Source organism: Elaeis guineensis, chromosome 12 (genome assembly GCF_000442705.2).
Source record: "Elaeis guineensis isolate ETL-2024a chromosome 12, EG11, whole genome shotgun sequence".
Classification (NCBI taxonomy): Eukaryota; Viridiplantae; Streptophyta; class Magnoliopsida; order Arecales; family Arecaceae; genus Elaeis; species Elaeis guineensis.
This window is the reverse complement of record NC_026004.2, coordinates 86,659,252-86,667,231: the sequence shown is the minus strand read 5'-3', so window position 1 is coordinate 86,667,231 and position 7,980 is coordinate 86,659,252. Positions and strand designations below refer to the sequence as shown.

At 36.3% G+C, this 7,980-nt stretch overlaps 1 pseudogene; it reads right to left on the bottom strand.

Annotated features, from left to right (window-relative positions):
- Positions 1 to 426: 426 nt before the first annotated feature.
- LOC140852854 (uncharacterized) lies at positions 427 to 7,674 on the bottom strand (annotated as a pseudogene).
- Positions 7,675 to 7,980: the final 306 nt, after the last annotated feature.

Here is a 7,980-nt window from a genome sequence, read left to right as displayed (position 1 = left end):
TGTCTGCTACCCTCTCAGCAAGCTATCCCATGTCGATATCTCTCAAATTGAAAGTAGGCATGGTATGACTAGGTGGGGGTACTCTGACTGAGGGTCCTGCCTCAGGCTTCGAAACATGATGATCTGCTAGGCTCGACCTAAGCACAGGAGATGAAGGACCCTCCCCCTCAGCATGCTCCTCATCCTCATCACTATCCCCCTCTGCAGCACGACTCTTGACCCACCGGCCATCAACTCTCACAAAGCCCATCCTCCTAAGTGAGTGGTTGTAATAGGTATCAATGTATGACAGCCTACAAATAGTCTCTCCATCAAAACTGACTCCATTCTCTCTAAAGATAACTATGAGGGTCATACCATAGGGCAAGGGAGCCTTGGACCTGTTCAAGGCTTCCCTCATAGCATCAATCATCAAAAATAGAAGGTTCAGGGGAGATTCTGAAACAACATGGTGCATGAGACACATGTCTCTCCCCATCATCAGATCATATCTTCCCCCTCTAGGGAAGAAAATTTTGGAAACCATATGGTGGAGTAGTCTCATCTCCACACTCAAATCTTTAGCTTCAATTTTTTGTAAACCATCCACATCAACCCTCCCAAGTATGGTTCTAAGTCCAACTTCTTTCTTAGGCAGTTCATCCAAACAACTACCTACACAGGGCATTTGAAGCAATCTACCTAGTCTTGGAGCATTTAAAATAATTTGAACACCCTTAACAGAAGATTTTAAAACTCCCTCAGAGAAAAACAGATTGGAATAAAATTTTTTCACCAAATCTATGTAAACTGGTTTAGACAAGCTCAAAAAGAATTTCCAACCTTGCTGAAACATCTTCTCCCCAATAGAAAATCCATCTTGCCTTAAGAACTTGAAATCTACATTCCTACCCAATGTAATTTTTCTAGCAGACAAGAGGATCTTACTTGGTGTCACAGGAGGTGAAGCAGGGGGCGGCTCTTGTGTAATCTTCTTCCTTCTCTCCTTTGCCTCCAGAGATCTCACGAACTTCCTCCTTTGTGGCATCCTCATCTTGGGGGCTATGATGCAAAAAGAAAGGTGGAAAATGATCTTGAGAGTGAAGAAGGGTCGGATTGAACTGAAATCAGGGAGGAGAAGTCGGTTTTTGAGAGGTTTCTCGCGGATTTGATGGCTAGGGTTTGAAAAATTAAGAAAAACTGAAAATGAGCCATGAGAATCAAGGATTTGAGAAGAACGAATTTTGGTTTGGAAGGATTTTGAGGTTTCTGAGAGAGCAAGGATGTGGATTCTTGATTAGGATGAGAGGGAGAGGAGAAGGCTTGGGATTTGAGGCATCCCAACTCTCTGTTTCATTGAAATGAAGTCGGGTGGGCTCACTTATAGGTGAGCTACCTGCATGAATGGGACGTCCCATAGGATGCCCCATCCAGGGCTCTATCAGGCAACAGGAAAAATAATTTAAATAGAGGAAAAGATCAAGAGAAAAAATCAAAAAATAGTCACAACGAGTTGAGAAGGTCATGGAGGGTCTATGAAAAATTTGATGTAATTTTTGACAGAAAATTTTAATGGATAAAAATCCAAGAAGGTATCTGAATAGTATTGAAGAACCTTTAAATGACTTGAAAAATCCTAAAAAAAATGATAGATGGCTTCCAAAATTAGGATAATGAAATTAAAAATTTTAGAGAAGAATTTTGGAAGCGAAATTGTGATAGAAATTCAAATAGAAGGATCTAAGATGCCTAATTCTCTCTTAATTTCATAAAATTTATTTTCATTAAGAACTTTAGTGAAAATGTCAGCTAATTGATTTTCAGTATTTATATATTCAAGTATTATATCATTATTTTGAACATGTTCTCTTATAAAATGATGTCTAATTTCAATATATTTTGACCTCGAGTGTTGAATTGAATTTTTGGTTAAATTGATGGCACTAGTATTATCACATTTTATGAGAATATTTTTAAGTTCAATGCCAAAATTCATGAGTTGTTACTTAATCTACAAGATTTGAGCACAGTAACTTCCAGCTACAATGTATTCGACCTCGGTCGTAGATAAGACCACTAAATTTTGCTTCTTGCTAAATCAGGAGATTAAGCTTACTCTTAGAAATTGGCAAGTTTCACTAGTACTTTTTCTATCAAATTTACATCCAGCAAAGTCAGCATATGAAAAACCTATTAGGTCCATAGATGATTGTTTTGAAAACCAAAGACCTAGGTTTTGTGTTCCTTTTAAGTATCTAAAATTTTTTTTAACAGTATTTAAGTATGATTCTTTAGGGTTTGATTGATATTTAGCACACATACATACACTGAATATTATATCAGGTCTACTTGCAGTCAGATATAATAAAGATCCTATCATGCCTCTATAAAGTATTATATCAATACTTTTACCATGCTCATCCTTTTCTAATTTATAGGAAGGGGACATAGGGGTACTTATAATTTTTGAGCTCTCCATTCTAAATTTCTTTAATAGCTCTCTTGTGTACTTACTTTGGGTGATGGAGATCCCTTCCTTCATTTGTTTGATCTGGAGTCCGAAAAAGAATGTGAGTTCTCTCATCATGCTCATCTCGAACTCCCCCTGCATAAGCTTGACAAATTTTTGACATAAATTTTTATTAGTAGATCTAAATATAATGTCATCAACATATATTTGTATGACTAAAATTTTTTTATCTTTTTTTTTATAAAAAGAGTAGTGTCAACTTTTTCTCTTGAAAAACTATTTTCTAATAAAAACTTACTTAATCTTTCATACCAAGCTCTAGGAGCTTATTTTAATCCATATAATGCTTTATTTAATTTAAATACATGATCTGAAAATTTATTATTTTCAAAACTAGGAGGTTGTTCAACATAAATCTCTTCAGCAATATAACCATTTAGAAAAGCACTCTTAACATCTATTTGAAACAAATTAAAATTCATAAAGCAAGCAAAAGTAAGTAGCATTCTTATAGCTTCAGTCTAGCAACAAGAGCAAATGTTTCATCAAAATCAATTTCTTCTTGTTGATTATATCCTTTAGCAAATAATCTTACTTTATTTCTTATAATATTTTCATCTTCATCTAATTTATTTCTATATACCCATTTGGTTTCTATTATTGGATGATTTTTAGGTCTTGCAACTAGTGTCTATACATTATTTCTTTCAAATTAATTTAATTCTTCTTGCATAGCAATTATCCAGTTATTATCTTTTTCAGCTTCATCTATTGTTTTAGATTCTAAGTGAGAAATAAAAGCTACATAATTGTAAATATTTCTAAGTGAAGATCTAGTTCTTACACCTTGAGTCGGATCATCAATTATTAATTTTTTAGGGTGATTGTGGACATACCTCCATTTTCTTGAAAGATTATCTGTGTCTTGAGGTTGCTCTTGAATGTTCTGATCATTGATGTATTTATCCTCATATTTTTCATCCATTTGATCCTTGTTTAGTTGATCCAAGGCATTTAGGGTGACCTCTTTCATTCCATCTTCTATAATACTTGTATCATCAGTACCCTCTTTCTTTCTTGATGGAAGATCATTAATGTCATGCCTACTCGATTTAAAATTTCAAAAGGTCCAATATATCGCGGACTCAGCTTGCCATGTCTCCCAAACCTCATGACACCCTTAGTAGGTGATACTTTTAAAAAAACATGATCACCGATCTGAAATTCTAATTCTCTTCTTTTTCTATCTGCCTAACTCTTCTGTCTATCCTGTGCTGCCTTGAGTCTTCTCTTGATTAGATAAATTTATCTCTAGCATCTTGAACTAACTCGGGACCTATTAATTTCTTTTCACCTACTTCATCCCAATACAGAGGGGATCTACACTTTCTTCCATATAGGGCTTCATAGGGTGCCATCCGGATACTAGAATTAAAACTGTTGTTATATGCAAATTCAATCAATGTCACATGATTATCCCAATATCCTCCAAAATCAAAAGCACAAGCTCTTAACATATCCTCAAGAGTTTGAATTGTCCTTTCAGATTGGCCATCAGTCTGGGGATGGAATGCAGTACTAAGTCTCAATTCTGTTTCTAAAGTATCTTGAAATTTTTTTCAAAATCTAGATACAAATCGTGGATCTCGATCAGACACAATACTTATTAGAACACCATGCAGGCGTACAATTCCATCAATATACATCGGGGCTAACTTATCAAGTGGAGTGCCAACTCGAAAAGGTAGAAAGTGAGCTGATTTAGTAAGTCGATCAACAATCACCCACACTGCATCATTTTTTCTTGTTGTCCTTGGAAGTCCAGTAACGAAATCCATCGTGATATGCTCCCATTTTCATTCTGGTATCTCTAATGGTCTTAGCAAACCAGCAGGTCTTGATGTTCGGCTTTCACTTGCTGGCATACCAAGCATTGAGATACAAACCGAGCTATCTCCTACTTCATTCCATTCCACCAGAAGAGTTATTTTAAATCTCTATACATTTTTGTACTATCGGGATGAAAGGAGAAACGAGATTTATGGGCTTCTTCCAAATTTTTTTTTTAATTCAGGATCTCCTGGTATACATAATCTGTTCCCAAAATAAAAAGTTTCATCTGTATGTAGACTAAACTCAGTTCGTAGCTCTTTCTCCATGTCCTTCTTAAACTGATATAAATGAATATCACTTTGTTGGGCCACTTTTATCTGTTCGATCAATGCTGATTGTACCATTAAATTTGCTAACACATTCTTAACATCAGTACAAGTCACTTCAATTTGTAAATCTTCAAGATCCCTCAGAATTTGTTGCTGAAAGGATAGCAGAGTCATCACATTCGCTAAAGACTTCCTACTAAGTGCATCTTCCACCACATTGACTTTTCCAGGGTGATATTTAATATTTAGATCATAATCTTTTAATAGTTCAAACCACCTTCTTTGCCTCATGTTCAGCTCTTTTTGAGTAAATAAGTATTTCAAGCTTTTATGATCAGTAAAGATTTCACATGATTCACCATATAAATAGTGTCGCCAAATCTTCAAAGCAAAAATAATAGCTGCTAACTCCAAATCATGTGTCGGATAATTTTACTCATAGGCTTTTAGTTATCGAGAAGTATAAGCTATGACCTTATCGTTCTGAATCAACACACAACCTAATCCCTTCTTGGAAGCATCACTATAAATGACAAATCCTCCCTTATTAGATGGTAAAGTAAGAACTGGTGCAGATATCAATCGTTGCTTCAGATCTTGAAAACTCTGCTCACATTCACTGCTCCATTCAAATTTTATTCGTTTCTGAGTTAAACGAGTCAGAGGAATTGCAATTTGAGAAAATCCCTCGATGAATCTTCTATAATAACCAGCCAAGCCTAAGAAGCTTTTAACTTCCGTCACATTAGTCGGACGAGGCCAATTCACCATGGCTTCTATTTTCTTTGGATCGACTGAGATTCCTTCCTTAGATATTACATGGCCGAGGAAGACAACACTATCCAACCAGAATTCACACTTGCTAAGCTTGGCGAAGAGCTTCTCTTTTCTCAAGGTCTGAAACACGATCCTCAAATATCTCTCATGTTCCTCTATATTTTTAGAATACACTAGGATATCATCAATAAAAACAACAACGAATTGATCCAGATACGGCTTGAAAATCATGTTCATCATATCCATAAAAACAGCTGGTGCATTGGCTAGTCCAAAAGGCATTACTAAAAATTCATAATGGCCATACCTGGTTCTAAATGCAGTCTTAGATACATCTTCATCTCTAATTCTTAGTTGATGATAGCCTGATCGTAAGTCAATTTTGGAAAAAACTTGAGCACCCTGAAGTTGATCAAATAAGTCATCTATTCGAGGAAGAGGATATTTATTCTTTATGGTTACCTTGTTCAACTCCCGATAGTCAATGCATAAACGCATGCTCCCATCTTTCTTTTTCACAAATAACACAGGAGCTCCCCAAGGTGATGTACTTGGTCGGACAAACTTTTTATTCAAAAGTTCTTGCAGTTGATCCTTTAATTCTCGTAATTCTATGGGAGCCATCCGATAAGGAGGTTTTGAAATAGGTCCGATTCCTGGGGTGATATCAATTTTAAATTCAACCTCACGCTCTGGGGGCAGTCCGAGTAGTTCATCTGAAAAAATATCAGAAAATTTCTGGACAATTGGGATATCATCCAACTTTATCTTTTCCTTCTCGACGTCTATTACATGGGCCAAAAATGCTTTGCATCCTTTCCTTAAAGCTTTTCTTGCATTCATGATTGAGATAATACCCAAAGATTGTTTGGGTTCTATATTATGAACTTCACCTTGAAAGAAGAATTACGGTTCATCTGAAATTTGAAATATCACTCTTTTTCTAAAACAATCAATATGTGCATGGTACGAAGATAACCAGTTCATCCCAAGAATAACGTCAAAATCATACATATTTAGCTGAATCAAATCTGCTGCTAATTCTTTTTCTTCTATTTGGATTATGCAATTCTTGAAAATAATGTTAGCAACAATAATATTTTTAAAAGATGTGCTAACATATAATGGTTCATTTAATTTTTCAGGTACACAATTCAAAGAAATAGCAAACTTGAGAGATATAAAAGAGTGTGAAGAGCCAGAATCAAATAACACCCGTGCATGAATAGAATTGACTGGGATAATACCTGTCACCACTTGATCATTTGCATTGGCCTCCTGCTGGTTTAAAGTAAATACTCGTGCATTTCTTTTTTATTTTTGATCAACTAGTTTGTTAGGTCTAGAGTCATCTCTTTTCTTATTTGGGCAATCACGAGCCATATATCCTTTCTCACCACATAAGAAGCATGCTCCTATCCTCTTGAGATAAGGTCCATTGTGATTTTTTTCACAGTAGGAGCAGGATGAAGATTCTTTCCTCTTATCAGAGTTATTATTTTTGAAATTTTTTTGCTGATCCTTTAGATTTTCTGCTGATCTCGATCTCTTTTTATCTCCTCTTTCTAGATCTGCTCTTTTCAATTCAGACTCCACTTTCAAAGCTCGCTCCAGTACGTCCTTGTAGTTATTGAAAATATGAGAAGACAGACGGGATCGAATTCCATATCTTAGACCTTGTTCGAATCTGTTAGCTTTACTTCTTTCGAATTCCATAAACTGGGGGCAGAAGCGGCCTAGCTCATTAAATTTGTTAGCATATTCTAACACTGTCATATCATCCTTTTGCTTTAATGCTAGAAACTCATTTTCTTTTACCAATCTCATTGTCTCCGGAAAGTACTGATCATAAAATATCTCTTTGAATTCTTCCCAAGTGAGTTGATCATCATTGTTCCCATAGGCAGCTTTTATTGCAGTCCACCAAAACTCGGCATTCCCTTTTAACATAGGAACGGCTAATCGGACCTTCATATTCTCAGGGTATTGTAGGGCATCAAACATTTTTTTCATCTCTCGAATCCATATCTCTACAGCTATAGGATCAAATCCACCGTCAAATAGAGGTGGGTTGAGCCTTCTGAATCTCTCGTAGTATGACTCCATAGATAATGTCGGTCGAGGAGCAGTCTGTGCCTGCTGCTAGATAAGCTGAGCCACCACTTGACATACACCAGCAATGTCCGCCTGTGTGGTCGGTGCGTCAGGAGCCCGCTCAACTGGTTGCTTGTCAGCTCCTCGCGACGTCAATCTTGCTCCTCTTGCTCCTCTTGTCCTAGCAGCCATATTTGTCAAGGTCTCGCCCTCCCTATCGCTCATCGCTTCCTATTCAAATGCCAACATTATTACGTTATTTTATAACAGAGTTGCAGTACAGTTAATAATTTAAGTCAGAGTCTAACTATGCGTAACCTAACTACCCACTGTTAGGTTTTAAGTTCTACCCTTGATTAAACCTATCGCTCTGATACCATAAAATGTCACGCCCCAAACCCGGGATATAACACGGCCATGCTACCGAGGGATGGACCTACGATAACACGAAGCCAAAATTCATCTTCTTAAATATAATAATAGGTGTATCACAAATAA